At 30.0% G+C, this 12,148-nt stretch overlaps 1 long non-coding RNA gene across 1 annotated transcript in view; it reads right to left on the bottom strand.

Moving 5' to 3' along the window:
* Positions 1-2,421, bottom strand: part of LOC117173410 — a 7,610-nt gene extending 5,189 nt beyond the window's left edge. The window contains exon 1 of the long non-coding RNA XR_004467171.1: positions 2,288-2,421. This is a non-coding gene — a long non-coding RNA (uncharacterized LOC117173410). The remainder of the gene's footprint in view (positions 1-2,287) is intronic.
* Positions 2,422-12,148: the final 9,727 nt, after the last annotated feature.

Consider the following 12,148-nt stretch of genomic DNA (forward strand, 5'->3'; position numbering starts at 1 on the left):
GCGCGCAACCCAGGCATTTATATCGTCTCCTACCATATTCACACGGACATAGACGTGTCATAGTATTGGACCACGTCTCGTTTCAGATCTGGGATCACTGAGACCAGTCGGTAGTCAGTATCATCTCGACCGAGGAGCGCATCGGGTTACGAGGGAACGTGCGCGCCGACTAGCGACCCCCTGTAATTCGTACCACTAATTCTTCAAAATTATATTCTTTTGTTCCTTTAAAATTCCAGTCCTTGTATTTCATTCTCAGTTTTTCACCACCTTTTAATTTAACTTAATTTCCCCATTTTACCTTTATTTTCTCCGAAATACCTGAACCACAATTAAGTCCATTAGCATCCGCCACCACTCCAGAACTTCTTCAGCAGCCGCCCAGGATTCCGGATACCCCGGGCACGAGACGATCATCAGTGGCCACCCAGGATCCCCAGGATTACCCCAGCTTCGAAGGATGTCTGAGATCATCGTCCAGGGATTGACCAGTTTGTAGAACGTCCGCCGGATTACCATAATTAGTGCGGCGTTCGTTTCACCTAGGATCGGCGGTTGACAGCCACCGGGCTGCCGACCGAACGACCTAGGACAGGACTCGTTTCGGAAGTTACTACCCTACGGTAGTGGTCGGCAAACTTTTTGCTTGATTTTCAGGTATGGTCAGGCTCCACCCGACTTAATTTTTAATTTTTTTTCATGTATCTTAGCGTGATTAAGCTTACTCCAGCAAGGGTCTTTTGTCCACAGACATGTCAAAGTAAGGAAATTTTAAAACTTTTAATTTTTCAACTAGCGATTGGAAAATATCATTATCAGCATCTACGAATTTTTCCGATTCCAATGATATATTACTTGCCTAGAAAAGTTAAAAATTTGAAGGAATTTAACATCAAGAAGCATCAGCTTTACAGTCAATTTAATACTAAATACTTCTCAAATTTTCAACCTTTATAGACAAATTACATGTGTTTGGAATCAAAACAATACGAAGATTCCAAATATATTACTTTTAAGTCATTGATTGCAAAATTACGAATTTTTTAATCTCACATTTTTTCACCATTTTCTAACAAAGAACCCTTGAGGAAAGGGGTGGTTTCGCCAAGCTCGCAGGTACTGCCCTGAAAGTAGGTCGTAGGGCAGCCAGGGTAGGCTATTCTGCCTTGGGCAAGAGCGTGCCGACCACTGCCCTACGGTGGTGACTTACGAGCGAGTCCTTCGAGTACATTCCGCGATATCTTTCGGGTTCGACCCCTTTGCGCGGACCTTTCGGTTCTTTCGAAATTCTGTTTCCCTTAGAACCCCTATTGATAACAACACCATTCATCACTGAATTTAATATTATTTTAATAACCATAATTTATTTTATAATATTTATTCTTTTTGTTTCGGGGGGTATCAATAATATTGCTTCACAATTATTATTTTTCAAAATTCCCTCTCCTAAGTCACAATTATGATTCATTAGGGGATATTTCATGCTCTAGATTTAAATTGTAATTTTTTTTATTCAAGTCAGAATAATGTATAATATTCCTTTGGAAAACCTCCTATTTTTCAATTCAAAATGACCACTCTTTTATAAAAAATGTCCTGTTCAAAGTGTAAATTATTACAAGTTTTTTTTTTAAAGTCCCGTTCCCAATATAAATTTTAATTATTTTGAAAAATTCTCTCTTGCAAATCCGAATTATAATTACTTAGTAAAAATTTTTTCCTTATGATCTGAATGGTAATTTTTTGTTTGTTCCAGTTCAGAATTAGATTTATTATTACTTCATAAAATTCCCTGCCCTAATTTGTTATTATCGTTTTTCTCACAAATTTCCTGTTGGAGCTTGTAATAATGATTTTTTGAGACCTTTTTTTAGTCATAATTATGATAATTTTTCAGGAAATTGACCGTTTCAAGACAAAATTATAATCATTTTGGAAAATTCCCTCCCCCAAGTCACAATTTCAATTTATATTATGAGCAATTCTGCGCTCTAGATCTTTATATAATATATAAATATAAAATATATAAATAAGTAAATTTATTATTGCTTTGGAAAATTTTCTGATCGAAATAGAAATTATCATTGTTCTCGCAATTTTGCTGTTGCAACTTTAAATTATTATTTTTCTCGAGAATTCCCTTAACCAACTTAAAATTATTATTCACAAAAATTTCGTTTTCAGAATCAGAACAATAATAGTTATTCTTTTTTCAATTCCGTGCTTCAGAACTATGTAATAATATTTTTTACATTACTTTATTTGTGTAAAATAAGACTTTACTTACAGGATCATCGACGTTGGCAAAAGTTAAGTTTGGAACTTGAAATATTTTTCTCCAATTCGCAAGAAATTTATCTCTTGGGCCTAGTTTCATAAAAATACGTTCCACAGAAGATGTACTGAGAACTCTGAAAGATTCTTCCACGATTTTTCTTCTGGAAAATGACACATATTTGTAAAATTCAAATAAACTTTTTTTTAACGCGAATCTTTAGTTGGAGATTCTTTTTCCCGTATAGAACACATATCAGGTTAAACTTTTTTTTTTGTTCTCAACATTTTTTTGAGGTTAGTTCAGCAGCAAAACCGGTATGACTAACCTTCGAATGCTGGAATGTACTTTTCCAGATTCCATTGCTTGAGTACGCTCTGAACAGACGGGTCAGCCATTTTACTTGTTTTAATTTCTATGCAATAATTAAACGTGTATATATAATTATTGGCGAGTTTTTAGGTGCATTGGGTTATATTGATTGATTAAAACAAAAAATGTCAAAAGCTAGGACTTGCCATTTTGGTTTTATTGATCGATTAACTGATATAACATTTCTAAATTTTTTAAACGAAAATTTCCATTTAAGACTTTGACGCCCCTATCTCTAATGATGGTTTAAAGTTTAAAAGGACTCCAGCCTCCAAGGCATTGTATAATAGCGACTTCTCTTTACCTGCTGTTGAGACAATTATGTTTAAAATACCTCTTGTAATTTCAAAATGTTTTGACACACCTAGCGGCGCATTAGCTCTCTGAGCGCAAGGGTGGGAAACATGTTTGGGGGCGCTTTTTTAACAAACAAACCTTACCAACAAAAAGAAAGTTGGACAGCATGACATACCAACAGGGGCGAGGGTGGACGCCCACCCTGAGGGTCCACGCCAGTCCCCCACTGGAAGTACCTCTTGTATTTCAAAATGTTTTGACATAATATTTCCCCCCACCCTTCATTTACCTTTAAATATTTCCTCATATGAAGAAGTAAAGAAGGGGAAATAGGTCCTTTAAATTCTCCTCAGCAAAGATATCTTTTGTCTTTTATGAATTTGGTTTACTATACCCTTCTCAGAGTCTTTAAAATCTTTGAAATCTTTTTAAAGTTTAAGATTTTTTGGAAATGTTCGAAATCTGGTGCACCCGTCTTTTTTAAATCTTTGAAATCCTTGCAATCCTTATGAAAAGTTCGAAATTTTTGGGAAAATTGTTGTCAAATTTATAAACTATTTGTGAAATTTTAAATTAATCTTAAGGGCATGTGACACAGCTAAATACCTATATTACCGACCTCACTTTTTCAGTTTACTGAATGCCATGGAGATATAACGGAATTTTCAGGGGTTTCACCACTCGGTTTTTGAGTGTACATCATATTACATAACAGTAACAGGTATAGTAAACCATATTTATAAAATCTAAAAGATTTTACACAGATTACAAATATTTTGATGTTCTCTAAACACAAAATATTTCAGAAAGATGTCACAAAGATTTCAAAAATTGATAAAAATGTCATACAGATTTCAAAAGAATACAAGAATTCCAGACATTTCAAAAAGGATGCAGTACACCAGATTTGAAAGATTTAAAAAGATTTCAAACGATTTCAAAAGGTTTCGAATCATTTTAGAAGATTTAAAAAGATTTAAGTCTTAAGGGCATGTGACACAGCTAAATACCTATATTACCGACCACACTTTTTCAGTTCACTGAATGTTTTTTTGATTCTAAGAACTTTTTTTGTAAATAAAATATCAAGCTGAAACTTTGGGAAATGTATTAGAGTACAATAAAGTACGTTTAGGTACTGCATTTTGGTAGGAACTTCACTGAAAATTATTTCAGCTTTTTTCTGAACCTCAACATTTTTTGAACGTTCGAACTTTTTTTATACATAAAATATCGGTCTGAAACTTTGAGAAATGCAAGAGCTGAAGGAAAACTACGTTTAAGTACAAAGCTTAATAATAAAAGATGTAAAAAAATATATTTCAACAATCAATTCCAACGGCATCAGCCAGTAACGTTGTACACGAAAATACGAACCCTGGCGGCCACTAAACGAGGCTCTAGAGGATTCGTATTTTCGTGTACAACGTTACCGGCTGATGCCGATGGAATTGATAGTTAAAATTTTTTTACATCTTTCATTATTAAGCTTTGTGCTTAAACGTAGTTTTCTTTCGGCTCTTGCATTTCTCAAAGTTTGAGACCGATATTTTATGTATAAAAAAAGTTCCAACGTTCAAAAAATGTCGAGGTTCAGAAAAAAGATGAAATAATTTTCAGTGAAGTTCCTACCAAAATGAAGTACCTAAACGTACTTTATTGTACTCTAATACATTTTCCAAAGTTTCAGGTGAATATTTTATTTACAAAAAAAGTTCTTAGGTTCAAAAAAACATTCAGTGAACTGAAAAAGTGAGGTCGGTAATATAGGTATTTAGCTGTGTCACATGTCCTTAAGACTTAAATCTTTTCAAATCTTCTAAAATGATTCGAAACCTTTTGAAATCGTTTGAAATCTTTTTAAATCTTTCAAATCTGTTGTACTGCATCCTTTTTGAAATGTTTGGAATTCTTGTATTCTTTTGAAATCTGTATGACATTTTTATCAATTTTTGAAATCTTTGTGACATCTTTCTGAAATATTTTGTGTTTAGAGAACATCAAAATATTTGTAATCTGTGTAAAATCTTTTAGATTTTATAAATCTGGTTTACTATACCTGTTACTGTTTTGTAATATGATGTACACTCAAAAACCGAGTGGTGAAACCCCTGAAAAATCCGTTTTATCTCCATGGCTCATTCTAATTCTGAAACTCAATTAATGTCGAAATTTTCAACTAATAATTTTTATAATTTGTAAGTTGAATACAGAAAAAAATCATTCTATATTAACGAAGACGAAACTAAAAATTTATATAATTATTTACAATATTAAGGTCTTTTCATTGTGGTCTATAAAATAATTGGTAAAAACTGATAAAAGTGCCTAGAAATCTCTTTATTTATTTTTCAATGAGTAAAGGATCAATTATATCTTGATAAACAAACAACTTTTCAGTAGCAAGTTGTTTTGTAAACGAGAGGTTGCTTTCATAATAGACCAAAATATGTAATTCAAGGTTCTCTTGAAAAATGCAAAAGAGGCTTCTTTTTCATCTCGAGCTAATCAGAGAAAGGATGAAAATTTTTTTAAACATTTTACTGTGTTTCAACAAATCTGTGGTCACTTTTTATTTCACCTGCTAGTGAAGCATGCTTTTTGTCCATGAGTTTGTTAAGAACTGTATGATTAGGTCCCGTGCATAAATAAGATATACTTTTTTTTCTCTTCATTTAAAAAAAATTTTACATTTTTTAAAATATACATAGAGCATTTTCTAAATTTTTGACCCAAATATTATGACCCACATCTTACGACACAAATATTTAAGACACCCGCTTTTAGGCGACCCATAATTGTTTAATGTTATTTAAAGCTTAAATCCCTCATTTAAACTCGGGGAAAACCCATTGTTCTGGAATCTAGTTCGAACATTCTATATCCATCCTATCATCCGTTTGTTTTGATGGTCTATGTCTATGACTATACTGAGTTTATTGTAAGAAAACTCGAAGAGTAGAAAGAAGGGCTAGGTAGGAGATCTTTGGTAGGAGTAAGCCAAAAATAATAAAAGTAATAATTGCATATTGTTACGGGCATACGCCAACTCCTCCCTGGCTACCTGTGTACGCCCCCCCACCCGCCAAAAGGTTTCCCATCACTCAGCCCAACTGCTGCCGTCGATGCCAGTCAGTGGGAGTAATGTGGAATAAAATTTGGTATATAAATTTGTTTGAATTTAGCACTTGCTAATTAATAAATAGAATAATCGAAATGTGCGAATTATAACGATTCCAACAATATGTTATTTAACTTATAATGTTGTAAATTAAATAATAAATATTCAAATTTATGTGAAATTTTATTTCATGAAAAATGGTTCAGTAAATTTTACTCAAATCCACTGCAGCTGCTTAAATGTTTTGGTGCGATATATTACTTAGCTTGAGAAGTTCCGGAAGCTAAAATTTGGCCAGGTTTGAAATCTTATTAATTAATTTCATCATTTTCGTTTATTTCTCAAACAATTGCATTTCTGAAAATTATACTCATATAATGTTGCACTTCCAGTTCAAAAGTATAAATCGTCTCATTCCTAACTTTATTTGAAAACTCAATAATAAACAACATATATTTTTTTATTGCTGAAGTAATTTTTTTATGAAAGTTCATTAAAAATACTATTCCAATACATAAAAAGCAGAATATGAAGGATTTTGATGAAGTTAAAATCAAAAGTGTGGTTTTTAAAATCTAACTTTAGAAATTTTAAAGAGTCATAATTTTAGTGAAGAAGTCAAGTAAGAATGTCTATCGGATTACTCTTTTCTATGTTGCTTTGCAAATTTACAAGATGTATTAATTATTTAAACGATTTTAATTTAAAAATTAAGAGTTTGACCTTTTTTCTACATGTTAATTTGTTTTCGAAATCAACTAAGAATCTCCATTCGATGACTCTTTTTTATGTTGCTTTGTAAATTTACAAGAACTATTAATTATTGAAACAATTTCAATTGAATAGTTAAGAGTTTGGTTTTCTTTCTACAAGTAGCCTCCATTTTGTAACATAACTAACTAAGAATATCTTTCCGATGTTTTTTTTTCTACGATGCTTTGAAAATTTACAATTATTTAAAAAATGTTAATCTAAGTATTTATAGCTTGGCTATTTTTTAAGGAGGAGGAATACTTTGTTTACGGAGTGAACTAAGAATGCCTTTCGATGATCATTTTCTACGATACTTTGTAAATTTATAATAATTAATAATCATTTAAACAATTTTCATAAACATATTGAGAGTTGGGTTTTTTCGATTAATAAACACAATTTGTTTACGAAGTTAACTGAGATTGTCTTTGTGATGATTCTTTCTTAAGTTGTTTGTTAAATTTACAAGAATTATTAAGTATTTAAAGAACGTTGCTTCATAAAATTTTTTTGTACTATATTTTCTCTTGCAATATACTTCCCCATATATTTTACTGTGACTAATCACTCATTCTCGAACATATAAGCAATATTACTAATACCTATTGTAATATAAGAAAAGTTGTACGCGCCCACATTTTAGATGTTTTTTTTTCCAAACTTGCATAAAAGTGTTTAATCTTGCTCAATGCACTCAGAAAAAAGTTCTTATTAAATTAAAAAAAAACATTTTTTTACTAGGTTCTTTTGATTCAACATAAAAAAAACTTTATATCAAAAGAAAATTTATTTGATTTGAATAAATGACTTCAGGTAATTTTTTTAATTTAAAGACATTATTTTTTTTTATTTAAAACAACATTCTTTTGATTCAAAACAGTTACTAGAAACAACGAAAGAAATCATTTCTTTAGAATCAGTAATTTTAAATAAGCAAAGTATTTCTTTGAATCAAAGAAAGATTTTCTTAATCCACATTACCAATGCGCCACAAGATTGTGCAGAACAAATCACTTTGATTATTTTACGTTAGCGCGTCTTTCAAAACACGTGTTGTCAAATTTTTGAGAAGACGCGAAAGCGGACAAAAACACAAAAACACACAAAAAATATTAAAATAAACTGTTTTACTCGGGTAAACAAATAGACCACGCAAGTTTCTTGATACTCGAGTTGTCGAATACGATTATTGAAAAACTATTCTCATGCGAAGAAAAACGAAAATTTTTTGACTGTATTTAATTAGAATAATTACAAATTTAAATTAAATAGAATTATTTGCTCCATGAGAAATCTAATTTATTTATAATTCATTATTGGATTCAAAGAAAATCCATATTCATTTTAAACTAACCTGTTCTCTTTTTTAAATCAAAACAGTTATTTCATTTAAAGAAATGCAAATGTTAAATAACAAATTATATTTATTTAATTTAAAGAAATTTTCCGTTTGAATTAAAGAAATATTTCTTTAAATCTAATTAAAAAATTAACAAAAAATCTCTTTAAATCAAACAAATGTTTCTTGGACTGTATATCAATACAAGAATTTCTTTGATTTAAAGAAAGTTTCTTTGATTCAACAAAACTTTTTTCTGGGTCTAATTTATTCTGGATCGTCAGAGGGCACCCATGCGAAACCGAGTGCAAATAAAAGTTATCAAAGCAAAAATCAATATCGCTGTATCATATTAAACTTAATTTCCAAACAAATTATTGCAAGTAAATTATTGGGTAATAAATTAGTGGAAAATCAATTAGTGGCAATAAAAAATGTATGATATTTTTGTTATTGATTTTTCAAATTAAGCTAGGAATGAGACTATTCATACTTTTGGACTGGAAGTGCAAAATTATTTAAGAATAATTTTGTTAAATGCGATTGTTTGAGAAATAAACAAAAATTATGAAATTAATTACCCAAAGTTCAAATCTGGCAAAATTTTAGCTTCCGATATTTCCCATGCTAATTAACATACTGCATAAAATATTAAAGCCTCGTTTCCGTCTCATTTTCCCGTATCATCTGTCATCGGGATCGCCTCGATTTTTCCGAGGAATGCGACAGATGTGCACCAGTGGAGCGTGCAGCTCACGGGAACGTTCTTTTGCCACTCTGATGCGCTTATGCTTATTAGCGTTCTTTAATGAATAGTTAAAGTTGAAATATGATTACATATTATACTTTTTTGTTGATTCCTGATTAATTTGATATTAAACACGACTATGTTTCAATTTTTTCAAAGATTTAAGTTCACTGTATTAGTATTTGATTTTGTTCCAATGAAACATATATTTTGCTAAGCATAAGAATAGAATATATGGAGCAGAAAGGTAAAAAGATAGGTATATTTTCAAGTCATTTATAATGATATAATAATTACATAATAATTACTTTATCTCAACGTTTAATGCAACTTCTTCTTTCTTAAAAAATCCGCCCGCGTCGCTGGCACAGTCTAATGGCGCGCGGCTCGCGAGTTTGTGCGCGCCCACAGCGCGTGTCTATCGGAGCTCGCAGTTCGCACTCACACTAATTCTACATATACGCGTAACGCCAGAGATGAGGTGAGAGATTGCCGATCCCATGTATTCAATTTCTAACGATTTTCGACAGCGTACCCTCTTACCTGAGCTTTTGCGAACTAAAATAAAGCGCCCCCAGTTACTGGTAACCAGTTTACGAGCTGAAATAGATGATAGACGGTTTTACTTAAGCGGTGAAGCAGGGCGGCATTTTTCCAGTTTGACAATGTCGGTAGAGAAGATCATAGTGTGTAATTTCGCGTATATTATCTAAATTCTAGTTCGTAAACTGGCTAGGAGAATTTGGGATGCTTTAATTAAAAAGTTGACATAAAAAAATCCGAAAGATCTTAAGGGAATTTTTATAATTATGCACAATTAAGCATTTTTAAAAAATACTGTTTTTTGGAATTCAAAGATTAATTTAAGAGTCTATTAGTCAAAATTTTAATTATTTTTGTGTTACATAACGGTGAAAAAAATTAACAATGGTGGAAAATAAAAAACATTTTTATTGAAAATTAATAATTTTTTCATGTTCAAAGATTACTATATATTTTTTTAATTCATTGTTTATTGGTAGAAAATTCTTCTTCTCGGTTAAAAAATCATCTTTTTCCTTAAAAATGTAACACTTTTTGAAAATTTGTTGATTTTGTATTGAAAATTTAACTATTTTAGTTATGCTTCAAAATTGATATTTTTCAGTAACAAATTCATCTATTTGGTTGACAATTTTAAGATTTTTGTTTTTAAGTTTGTTGTTTTTTATTAGAAAATTAATTTTCTAGGCTAAATATTCTTCTCTTTATTAAAAATTAACCTTTTTTTAAATCCGTTGTTTTTGGGTTGAAAATTGAACTATTTTATTGGTCTTTTGAATGCTTCAAAATTAATCTTAATAGAAAATTCATTTTTTGTGTTACAAATCTAAGTTGTTTTTAAAAAATATTTGGTAGATTTTCGGAAATATTTTTTTTTCAATCACTAAGAATCTTCTAAAATTTTTAAATGTCTTAAACGAAATTGGATTTTTCTTAAAATTTTTAAAAATATTAACAAATTTTTTAAATTGCCTTCAAATATTCCGATTTTTTGCGCGGAATTTATAGAAATGTTAAAAAAAATTTAATATCTTTTTAATTGTTATCAAATATTAATATAAAAAAAATCGTTTCAAATTTTCGTAATAATCTTAAGAATATTCTTTCATTCTCTTGAAACCTTTCAAAGTTTAAAAAAAGTTTTTAAGCATGTAATTCAAAATCTTTCAAAATCGATTTTTTAAAAATAATTTGTTTAAAGTTTTTTTTTGTTGTAGTGAAATTGGAAAAATTTATTGAAGTACAGTTAAGTAGAAAGGCTAATTCTAACTTTTATGTTACGAAAGGTATGAATATTAATTTAGAAAACAAATGAGGCACAACGTAAGTTAATTATTTTTTTTTTAACAAAACCTAGAAGACTTGGCAGGGTCATTGTTTTTTTTAAATGTTGTGGAAAAAGTGGAAAAATCATGTAAGCTTGCAAATAATGACAGGGATTTTTTAATTGTATGATTAATTTTAAACACTATTAATCAAAGTCTTAATAATTATTTTAGTAAGGCATGGCAATAAATCGTGAAAATTTAAAATCTTTATTTTTGAAATTCGCTGTTTTTTGATAGAAAATAAAGCTTGTATAAAAATTCCTTTTTTGTATTGAAAATTCAAATATTTTTTAAAAATTAATTTCAAATCGTTACAGAAAATGGTTGGACATACTAATAATCACTTAAAAGACAGCTGGGATTTTAGAAATAAAATAGACAAAATTAGTATTACAAATGATTATACAGTTTGCTCTCTTGATATTGTTTCCATGTACACTAAAATATCTTGGAATTTAATTAGAAATACCGTTATGAAAAGGTGGAAAGATCTTGAACCACACACTTTTCTAACAAAAAGGGATTTTGATAAAGCTCCAAAAATGTGTCCAAGAAAGCCCTCCAAAAAAAACACACAATCAACCTATTGTACACTTATACAATAGGAAAGGAAGGGATATCGACCAAGTTTACGGACCGAGTCCCTGACCAGGATTCTTCAGCTTCAACAAAGGGGCCTTATTCCAAGCGGGAATAAAATCAAAATCTTTGGTAAGTTTGGGAAAATATTATTACTCTCCTTTATTTCTTTTTTCAATATTATCTAAAAACTCGTCACTAAATTATTTTCCTTTTTTTAAAGGGTGGACAATAAGACGAAGCTTTTCAAAATATTCTGGAAGTTCCATGGTGCATATGTTGAATCAAATAAAAAATAAACTTACGGATATCACACATGTACCTTGATTTTAATAAATTATAATTGTATACCTTAACCCGTTCTAAATCAATGATTCAATTATCTCAACCTTTCGCTTTGTTTGTTCCTCAATCCATGCTTTCTAATTTTAAACAAAATTAGAATAAAAAAGGAGGAAGTAGCGTAAGTTTAGCTATAATTATTTTATAGCAGGGTAAGTGCCTCTCATGTGAGATGTAACATACCTCGTTTTAAATTTTGGTGCATCGGCCTGGAAACAAAAGCAATGCGAAAATTCTGAGATAATCAAATATTAAATTTTGTTAATTACGTACATTTTAAAAACATTTCTTAAGTTCTTCCCTATATAAAATTACGAATTAGAATTTCAAACTGATTTCTACATTTATTTCAATATTAATATTAAAAATATAAATTTCAAAATTTTTTAAAGCCTTTCTCTATATTAAAACAAAAATCCAAAATTTCAGTAAATTTTTTTTCTCACCTAAA

This window comes from Belonocnema kinseyi, chromosome 5 (assembly GCF_010883055.1).
Source record: "Belonocnema kinseyi isolate 2016_QV_RU_SX_M_011 chromosome 5, B_treatae_v1, whole genome shotgun sequence".
NCBI lineage: Eukaryota > Metazoa > Arthropoda > Insecta > Hymenoptera > Cynipidae > Belonocnema > Belonocnema kinseyi.